This window comes from Rattus rattus, chromosome 3, assembly GCF_011064425.1.
Source record: "Rattus rattus isolate New Zealand chromosome 3, Rrattus_CSIRO_v1, whole genome shotgun sequence".
NCBI classification, from domain to species: domain Eukaryota; kingdom Metazoa; phylum Chordata; class Mammalia; order Rodentia; family Muridae; genus Rattus; species Rattus rattus.
Window position 1 is genome coordinate 83,846,268 of NC_046156.1, and position 11,159 is coordinate 83,857,426.

Sequence of the window (11,159 nt, forward strand, 5' to 3'; positions counted from 1 at the left end):
CTGCCAGACTAATTTCCATAGTTTTTGTGCCAGTTTACAATCCCACCAACAATGGAAGAATGTTCCTCTTTCACCTCATCCTTACCAACACCTACTGTCACCTGAGTTTTTGATCTTAGCCATTCTGACTGGTGTGTGGTGGAATCTCAGGGTTGTTTTGATTTGTATTTTCCTTTTGCCTAGGTTGTTGTACAGGTCTTTAAGTGCTTCTTGGCCATTCGATATTTCTCAGTTGAGAATTCTTTGTTTAGCTCTCTACCCCATTTTTTAATATTTGGTTCTCTGGAGTCTAACTTCTTGGGTTCTTTGTATCTATTACATATTAGTCCTTTACTGGATGTAGGATTGGTAAAGATCTTTTCCCAATCGGTTGGTTGATATTTTATCCTATTGACAATTTCCTTTGCTATAAAGAAGCTTTGCAATTTTTTGAGGTCCTATTTGTCAATTCTTCATCTTAGAGCCTAAGCCATTTTTGTTCTATTCAGGAAATTTCCCCCTGTGACTATGTGTTAGTCGCTTTCAGATATAGAAGACACAATTGAAGAAATCAATATACCTGTAATAGAAAATGCAAAATAAAAAGTTAAGGACACAAACATCCAGGAAATTTGGAACATCATGAAAAACCAATTCTCTTCTATTAGTTTCAGTGCATCTGGCTTTATGTGTAGGTCCTTGATCCACTTGGACTTGAGCTTTCTGCAAGAAGATTCTTTAGCTCAGGGAAATTTTCATCTACGATTTTTAGATGGTGTTTTCTGAGCCTTTCAGCTGGAAATATTTTTATTCTTCTATTCCTATTATTCTTACATCTGATCTTTTCATGATGTACCAAATTTCCCGGATGTTTGTGTCACTAACTTTTAATTTTGAATTGTCTATTGCAGATATATTTATTTCTTCAATTGTATCTTCTACATCTGAGATTCTTTCTTTCATCTCCTGTATTCTGTTTTCTGATGCTCATGTTTGTAGTTTCTGTTCTATATCCTAGGAGCTCCATCTCCTGAATTGCCTCAATTTGTTTTTTTTTTCTTTCGTTAGTGTTTTCATATCTTGGACAGTTGCATTCATGTCCTTAACCCATTTCTTTTCCATATTTCTTCATATTTATTTTCTTCTTATTTTAATGACTCTATTTAATGTATTTTCCTGAATTTTCTTAAGAGATTTATCCATATCCTCTTCAAAGTCCTGCATCATCTTTTAAGATTGGATTTAAAATCCTTTTCTTTGCTTCACATTCATTGGGATATCCAGGGTTTGTTGTAGCAGGATAGATGAGCTGTGATGGTATCCTATCACCCTGGGACTTGTTGATTATATTCTTATCCTGTCTTTTAGACATCTAGGTTTTCCTGGCATTGACTGGATGATCCTCATGTTAGCAGCACTTCTCAGAAAATGTGTGTGTGTGTGTGTGTGTGTGTGTGTGTGTGTGTGTGTGTGTGTGTGTGTGCTGGGGTGGGGGCAGATATAGACATCAGGTTACATTTCTGGCTGGTTGCGCAGGCAGACTCCAGCTAATTTGGGGTGGCATTCTGTGTATCAAATAGATGGATTGTTGAGAAGGATTCAAGATTGTTTGCTTTGGGGCCCTCGAAGGTATCCACAGGGAGGCAGAATGCTCTTGGGGTCCCGCAGGGCTCCTCTGGACCGAGGAATAAGATCGTAGCTAGATAATGGTGTTCAGAGGTCTGCATCCACCACTTATCTCTTCAGGCTGTCCCAGGCAGTCCCATCCAGTGAGGATGGATGTTTGGACAGAATTCTGAGCTAATTAATTTTGAGGCCCCCAAAGGCAAGACACTCTTGAGATACTGTAAATCTCCTCTGACCAGAGCTAGACAATGGTCTGAGTCTGAATCTTATGTCTGGGGGCATGGGGCTGAGAAGAACCAGACCTAATGTCTAATTTTTGGTTACTTTTACAGAAAAATATTGAAATATTGTATATATCTGTGAATCAGTAATTATAATTACTTTATATTTCCTAGAATGTTTTGTTGAGTGATTATAAAAATGTAGTGACAAAGGCAAATCATAACCTTTTAAAAATAGTATAAAGTTTTCCAAAAAATCGTGAACACAATACATCATTAAAACAGTATTTTGCACATTTGCATTCTATCAGAAAATAGCTTGCAGATATTTAAAATTAGCTACTTTGTGACTAAATAAAAACTAAAACAAATACAAATTTACCTTAACATAAATTCATTGCTGCTAATCTTTTCTTGTTCTTTAATTTCCTATTATATCCATTTTATTATATTGATATGTGTTCATAATTCAGTTTGTAGCTGGTGTGTTAATCGGTCTGTAAAATTATTTACTTTTTCTTTGTTTTTTTTTTGTTTTGTTTATTTTTTAGATATTTTTATTTACATTTCAAATGTTATTCCCTTTCCCTGTTTCCCATACATAATTCCTCATTCCATCGCCCCTCCCCACCCACTCTACTTTCCCACCACCCTAACCTTACATTACCCTACCCTGGGGAGTTAGCATGCATTCTGCTGTTCTTCAAAATTACTATCCTGCTTTTATTTTAGTTTTACAATGATATCAATTGAACAAATATTTATGTAGTTACATCTTTATCTGATTCTGGCCCACTATTTTAAAGATAATATTCTACAATTCTTGCTTTACATCTACTTTCTGTATGGTACCTTGATATGTATCAAGGGTATACCAAAATTCAATTTTTGATGTTTCCCCATTTCATTTGAAACCTGACATAGCATCAGCATCCAGAGTTTTCACATTTTTTACATGCTCCAGTTTATATGTATAATCTTTCTTTTATTGAAAATAGATATTTCATATAATATATTCTGATAATTGTTCTTCCTTTTCCAACTTCTCACATATCCTTCCTTTCTCTCTACTCATATAAATCAAATCCATATCGTTTCCTGCTCTCTTTTATTAGGAAACAACCAGATATTTAAAAGTAGAGAGAAAGAAAGAAAGAAAGAAAAGAAAGAGTCAAGCAAACATGAATAGAACAAAACAAAGAAGCAAAAAGAAAGATAGTAAAAGGAAAAGCACTAGAGACATATATAACCACAGAAGCACAGGCACATGCAAATATATAAATTCCATGACAATGCAAAATCAGAAACTGTAATATATAAGAAAAAGATGGTCACTTGATCTTTTACAAAGGACCTAAAACCATACAGTGAAAAAAAGATAGCATTATCAACAAATGGTGCTGTTTCAACTGGAGTTCAGCATGTAGAAGAATGCAAATTTACCCATTCTTATCATCCTGTACAAAACTGAAGTCCAAATAGATCAAGGACCTCCACATCAAACCAGATACACTCCAAGAACTCAAGAAGTTAGATTCCAGAGAATCAAATAACCATCTTAAAAAATGGGATACAAAGCTAAACAAAGAATTCTCAGCTGAGGAATGGAGTACTACTCAGCTATTAAAAACAATTACTTCATGGAATTCATAGGCAAATGGATGGAACTAGAGAATATCTTCCTGAGTGAAGTAATCCAATCACCACAAAACACACATGGTATGCACTCACTGATAAAAGGATATTAGGCCAAAAGATTGAATTATCCAAGATGCAATCCACAGACCACATGAAGCTCAAGAAGAAGGATGAGCAAAGTGTGCATGCTTCAGTCTTTCATGAAGGGGGAACAAAAATATTCATAGGAATAGATATGGAGACAAAGTTTGGAGCAGACCATTTGGAGCCTCTCCCACCTGGAGATCCAGCCCATATACATACAACCACCAAATCCAGAAAATATTGCTGATGCCAAAAGTGCATACTGACAGGAGCCTGGTATAGCTGTCTCCTGAGAGGCTCTTGCCTGAGCATGACAAATACAGAGGCAAACACTCATAGCAAACCATTGAACTGAGAACGGGGTCCCCAATGGATGATTTAGAAAATGGATTGAAGGAGCTGAAGGGGCTTGCAAGCCCATAAAAACAACAATACCTAACAACCAGAGCTCCCAGGGACTAAACCCCTACCCAAAGAGTCCACATGGACAGACTCATGGCTCCAGCTGCATATGTAGCAGAGGATGGCCTTGTTGGGCACCACTGGGAGGAGAAGCCTTTAGTCCTGCCAACGGTGTGGACTCTCCCCCCACCCCAATGTAGGGGAATTTCGGAGAAGGGACTTGGGAAGTGGTGGGTAGTCGGGGAGGGGGAACAACCTTATAGAGGTAGGGGGTGGGGGGATGGGATAGGAGGTTTGTGGATGGGAAACTGGGAAAGGGGAAACAATTGAAATGTAAATAAAAAAATCCAATTAAAAAAGAAAAAAGAAAAAGATCCTTTTTAATAAGGGGGAAAACAGAAAGAGGAAATGCCTAGATAAAACATTCAGAAAAAAAACAAGGAAAAAACAAATAAGAACAGAAAAGAAATGAAAAGTAAGTAAAGGAGAGAAAGGGAGAGAGAGAGGGAGGACAGACAGAGAGAGAGAGAGAGAGAGAGAGAGAGAGAGAGAGAGAGGGAGAGAGGGAGGAGGGAGGGGGGGAGAGGGAGAAAGGAGAAAGAAGAAGGAGGGGAGGGGGGGGGAGAAGAGAAGAGAAGAGAAGAGAAGAGAAGAGAAGAGAAGAGAAGAGAAGAGAAGAGAAGAGAAGAGAAGAGAAGAGAAGAGGAGTGCAAACAGAAACATCTTTCCAAAATCAACATCGATTAACATTATTTCTTGTTGATCATCTATTGCTGGTATTGGTGTCCACCCTTAAGAGTGGTTTCAGTACACACTGGATTACATTGGAGCTACTGGATTTCATTTATAAGTGGTTTTCAATTGGTGATAGCTTTTGGATTAAGGGTTTAGGCTGGTGTCAGTACTCTCAGTGCTATTCTATCCCATACCTGTGTGAGCCCTCTGCATTCTGGTGCCATCTCTGAGTTCATAACTGCATGAGGGCTTGCTGTGGTTAGAAGACCTCACTGACTTGAATCTTTTCATCTTCTCTTACTCTTGAATCTTTCTGCCTTCAGTTTTACAGAATTCTCTGAATTTGAGGGAAAGAAATTAATAGAAACATCAATTTAGAACAGAAAATTCCAGAGTAACTCACCTTCAGGACAAGGTCTAGCTGTCAGTTGGATATTAATTCCCATCTATTACAGGAGGAATCTTCTCTTATTGTCATTTAGCATTACAATCTTTGCTTACCACATACTAATTTACTATAGTAGCACTACTTTTTAACATTTTAAGGCAATAAAGTCTTTTGCACGTTTTAGCCTTTGTATTAGTTCCTTGCTATCTTGAATGACATATTAGTTTACCTCCATAGGGAATTTTAATTCTTTCAAAATTCATAATCATCTACACAGAAAACTACAGAGAATTTGAATTCACTCTATTTACAGTATTTATCACTAATTAATATTCCTAGGCTATTTTTATTGACTTTGATCACAATGTGTAATATTAAATGTGTAGAGTTCTCTCTTCTTGCCTATAATAAATACTCAAAACATTTTCAGTAAAAGTTAATTTATAATATACCTGTAGAGTGTTGATTTCATTATCAACCTTGCTTCTCTAAACTTTAATCTATACCCTTACATGTTAACTTTAACTCTCTTCATTAATGAGACAAGGTATATTTCTCTCTACTCAGTTTTGTGCTGACCTTTAATGATGTTGGTGATTTATGACCACATATTTACCATGTCCAGCCTTCAAAAAGCTGTATAAATTTTGAGATGATTGCTTCTACATGATAGAGTATTGGTATATAAACTTGCCTCGTATGGGCAGCTATAAATAAATAGCTAAAGCAGAGCTGTATATCCCAGTTAGTTCAGATGAAGTTAGCCTATATCAGTTGAATATCAGACATGAAAGGGCATAATAGCATAGTATATAGCAGATCCCAGTTATATAATTGAGGGCCACCAGTACTAAGTTACACTAAGTCAATCCCGCTTTGTTCGAAGAACATGATCATTATCTTAAGCCAATGACATGAAATTAATGAGGCTGAAGAAAATTCATACAACCAGAATCTGTAAAAATTCCACTCAGTATAGTATTAATGTGTGTTAGTTGAAAGAGGACCCAAGCTACATTTGCTTAATCTGGACTTTGTTCTTGAGCTAAGAATTTGTATCTCTGCCTAATGCACTTCTAAGTTGGAGAAAACATTTCTTTTTTTATAAAGAGAATAAAATCTAGCCTCCTTTCTCCACTTCCACCTCTTTTGTTAATAGTGCCAGTACCCTAGGCAAGCATTAACAAATTCCAACCAGCATTGACTAATTCTTATTCCAGTTGCAAGGCCATTCTGTTTCCAAGCATCTTGTAGGCCTTGAGTCCAAGCCTTCTTAGTGACTTTTATTTCAATTACGTTTGTCAAGATCAGCTACTCTATGCAGTAACATAAGACAAGAAGGTAAACACACTGTGATATTTCTCAGTGTGTCACAGTGCTAACAATGTATTCTATTTAAGATTGTAACCTTTTTTATTTTTTAAGAGTGCTAGAGATTAAACAAAGATGTTATGAATTCTGTGTGAAAAATCCACCCACTACTTAACTAGACCTACATAGATTTTTTTAATCCTTTTTCTTACTTTTTTTTAAGATAAGAAAAAACTGAAGCTACGAGAAGATAAATTTTAAAATTTGTTTGTAAATCTTTCCTCCATCATGCCATTTTTAATATCCTGCTAGCTTATGTAACTTACCAAAGTTTTTAGTCTTTAAACCTAAAAACCTGCTTTCAGATGAATTTTTCTAATATTTGCAACATTAAAATTGATTTTTATCCACAACTTCAGGTTATACCCTCTGTATTCAAATTTTCTGACCACCTGCAAGTATCATCACAATAAATGTCTTCCATCTTTAAAAAGATATACTTTGCATTCAATATTTGTGTTAGTAACATTTTGATTGAAATATCTTTGTCAAATGAATACATGGGCACTGCTTCCTTTGAACATGAAAGGAAATACCTTTACTTCAGACCAATGTATTTTCCTTAAGTCCCTATCTTATTTCCTCTTAATTCCCTCTTTTGGAAACATATTTACATCTAAAACAAGAGATACTAAAGTGTTCATCTAGAAACTCCAAAGAGAATAAATTGTTTTTGACAAAGAAGTTTCCTTAATATCAGTTCTTTCAGAACCTGAATTTCACAAAAATGTGAAAATTGATATAATTTAAGTGCTAAGAATGAGGTAAGGCAGCATACAGGTTTCTAATTCCTGAACGTGTACAATGAAGAAATATGAGAAATATGAAAGTGAATTAAATATTATGAATTCATTTATTTCATGTATTATTTTATGTATTATTTTATGTATAAGATGGCTTTTCCTGAATACACACACACTATATATATATACACACATATATGCACACACACACATATATATATACAAAATACACACACACACATATATATATACACACACATGCACACACACATATATATTTATATATACATACAATACACACACACATATATATATATACACAGACACACACACATGCACACACACACATAAACATACTTATGTTCCTCACACATGTCTAATGCGCAAAGCCAGAAAAATGAGGAAAAGCCCTTGGAACATGAGTCATAGACAGTTGTAATCTGCCACTTGGGTTCTGGGAAGCAAGTCTGGGACTTCTGCAAGAACATCAAGTATTTTTATTCACTGAACCATTTCTCCTGAAGATCAAATTAAAATATGAAAACAGATTTATTCCCTATATACATTTGGTATTTCTTTTATTTTAGGTAAATGAAGTCTCTTTCTAAATGTAAAGGAGACCCTTAGCAATTAAGTCTTCACTGGAATTGCCAGTCCTGCCTCTCCTTACCTGAAACTTTAACTCTTTATAATGACATGTTTGATTCCTTGGATCTACAGAAAAGTAAATAAGAGATTCAACTCCAAAGAATTCTCCTTTATATTTAAATGTGCATAATGACATGCATACCCTATCACTGATGTTAGTGAATAATTTAAAGAAAAACCTCTATCAGTCAAAATTTCTGTATTTTGCTTCAGACTAGCATGGCAGTTACAAATTCTCTGTTCTATTACATTCCTCAACCAACACTGTAGTAACTAGTTTTTAAAACTTAATTACTTTATTCATTTACATTCTAGATGTTGCTCCTCTGTTGGTTACCCTCCCCACAATTATTCATCCCATTTCCCTTCCCCTTTGCCTCTGAGAGGGTGCTCCCTCTTTCCGCCATCTCCGTTCTTTGGGGCCTCAAGTCTCTACAGCATTAGATGTATCCTCTTCAACTGCGGACAGAAAAGGCAATCTGGGGTCTCAGATCAGTGTATGCTCTTTGGTTGGGGGGTTAGTCTTTGGGAGCTTCCAGGGGGTCTGGGTTAGTTGAAACTGTTGGTCTTCCTATGGGTTGCTGTCCTTCAATCCTTTCCCTAACCCTTCCATAGAGGTCTCTACCTCAGTCTAATGATTACATGCAAGTACCTGTATGTGTCTCATTCAGCTGCTGGTAGAGCCTCTTGCAGAGGACAGCCATGCTGAACTCCCAACTGTAACTACAATATGGCATCAGTAATAGTGTCAGGCTTTGGTGCCCAACCACCCCACCTCCCAGTACATTCCAAGTTGGGCAGGTCACAGGACAGCCTTTCTTTCATTCTCTATTCCACTTTTGCTCCTGCAGTTCTTTTAGACAGGAACAATTTGTTCTGTTTGGTAACAAGTTCCTTCACTTGGGGCTCTGTCTATTATCTACCGGAGATGGTCTGTTCCGGTTCCCTCTCCCCATTGTTGGGCATTTTGGCTAAGGTCACCCCCACTGACTCCTTATAGTGTCTCAAATCCCAGGTCTCTGGGACTTTCTAGAGGCTCCCCTAAGCCCCCTTCCCAGAAGCTGCATATTTCCATTCATTCTCCTGGGCCCCTGGGCTTCTCTCTGGTCTTCCCCCAACATGACTGATACCCCTCCCCTCTCCCACCCAGGTCCCTCCCTCCCTCCTTCCCTCTGCCTCGTGTTTCATTTACACAACCAAATACTGTTCTGCTATTAAGAACAAGGAAAACATGAATTTTGTGCTATAATTGATCTAGAAAATATTATACTGAATAAGGTAACTCAGTTCTAAAAAGGACATGCATGGTATATCCTCACTTATAAGTGGATATTAGTCAAAAAGTACAGAATACTCAGGATACGACACAAACCATGAAAAGTTCAACAAGAAAGAAGGACCAAATGAGGATGTTTCCCACTTAAAAGAATAACTAAACTTTTTAACAAGAAAGACTATTCAAAGATAATGAAAGATCTGTTTTCAAGTAGTTTTGCTACTCCTCGAATACATTTCACATACACCCCAATATGTTACTACATAGCGATACTACAAGAATTACTGTAGTAGAAAACTGTATTTTATAAACACTATATTCATCAGTCTAAGATACTCATTATCCTCTCTCCTGGATTAGGTATGTGGTAATCAATGTGGTATATGGTGGGCTTCTGTGCCTTCTCAGGTATCATGCCAGTTCACTGACCTCAGTTAGCAATAAATTCACCATTCATGAAACTGAATATACAGACAGCTTTGATGAAAGGAGAAAATGTTTTGAGTGCAAATGTGTACTTACTTTGATGGCTCTTCTTGATATAATCTTTTAAGTCTGTCACTATAGTGATCAAAGAAAGAGATGCTAACAGTTCAGTTGCCAATGACCTGGGGGTTCTTCTGACTTAACGTGGCTTCTGATAGCATGCTTACACTGCAACATATAATTCATCCTGTGCCTGTGCACAGAAGCCTGTCTAAGTAACTGGCATGTAACTGGCATGCTAATTCCTTCATTAGCTCATCTGAAAATGTCTTTCTATCAAATTATCAGAAGTCATCAATGAGAGATGCAGAGGTAGTGTGCTAAACAAAGGGAGGCTTTCCTATAGAGTAGAGTGAGCCAGAGAAGGCAAAGGGTAGATGGAGGGGTGGGGATGTGGAAGTGACTGGAGTATTTTAAGCAAGAAAAATCAGAACAGCATGTGATTGCTTTTTGCTACCCCAAGGCTAACCTCCACTGCTGCTTAGTTCAGGTTATAGTAAATTACATTACAGGAAGTCTAATACTATTGGAAATTTTGCAAAGTGCCCCCTGTCTTCAGACAAGTTTAGTAATTCTTAAACTTCCTCTCATTCGGTAAGCCCAGAAGTAACTTGGCAATTGAAAACTTTTGCTATCAATTTATCCAAGTGCTCACAGTGCATATACTCTTATCTCTAGTTCATACTATCACTTCAAGTTAATAGTATTTTAAGTGCTTCAGAAATGTGCTTGGGAGGAAAAATTACATTTTAAAGTAATATTTATTTTGCTAAATACTAAAAGTTATTACTACTTTACCTGAAGTATTTATTCCATTCTTCAGTTGGTACCTTTTCACTTATAAAAGCCACTAATTGTGGCTCTTTGTAGAGATTGTACAATGAGATAAGAATGTGCATATGACTAGTGAAGCCTTTGTAAAATGTAGATATTCTTGAGACACTGATTGCTCATAGTAATGATTCTTAGCATGAGTATGTGACAAAAAAGTTTCAAATTCTCTAATTTTTAAGCAACTCTTCACATTTTATATTCTATTTCCAAAAATGTTCACTGAATCTTCAATTTCATAAAAATCTTTCTAAGTTAATATCCTGATATGTCTGGAAATAAAAATAATGAGAGTTATAGGGAAGTCATGATTTACACCCTTGTGAAAATGTTCTTAATTTTCCTTAGCAAATTCTGCTAAGGGTCATTTGAAGTGCAGTTCATAAAAAGGCCAATTATAATGTGAACTACGTTGTACACGACTCATAGATATTTTTTAATCTTATGATGTCTCAAATTTAACTAATTTTCAATTTCTGTCAAATAATATATGAAAATGTTTGCTTTCTCCCAGTTAAATTTTTCCAACTTTAAAAAGTTTGTAATTATTTCAAAAACTTTTTATTAATAAATGTGTTGGTTTATAGTTCAAATGATATCCCCTTTCCCAGTTTCCCCTCAGCAACCCCCTCCACCTCTTTGCCTCTATGAGAGTGCTCTTCCACTCACTCATCCACTCCCACCTCACCACTCTAGCATCTCCCCGTGATGGGGCATCAAGCCTCCACAGG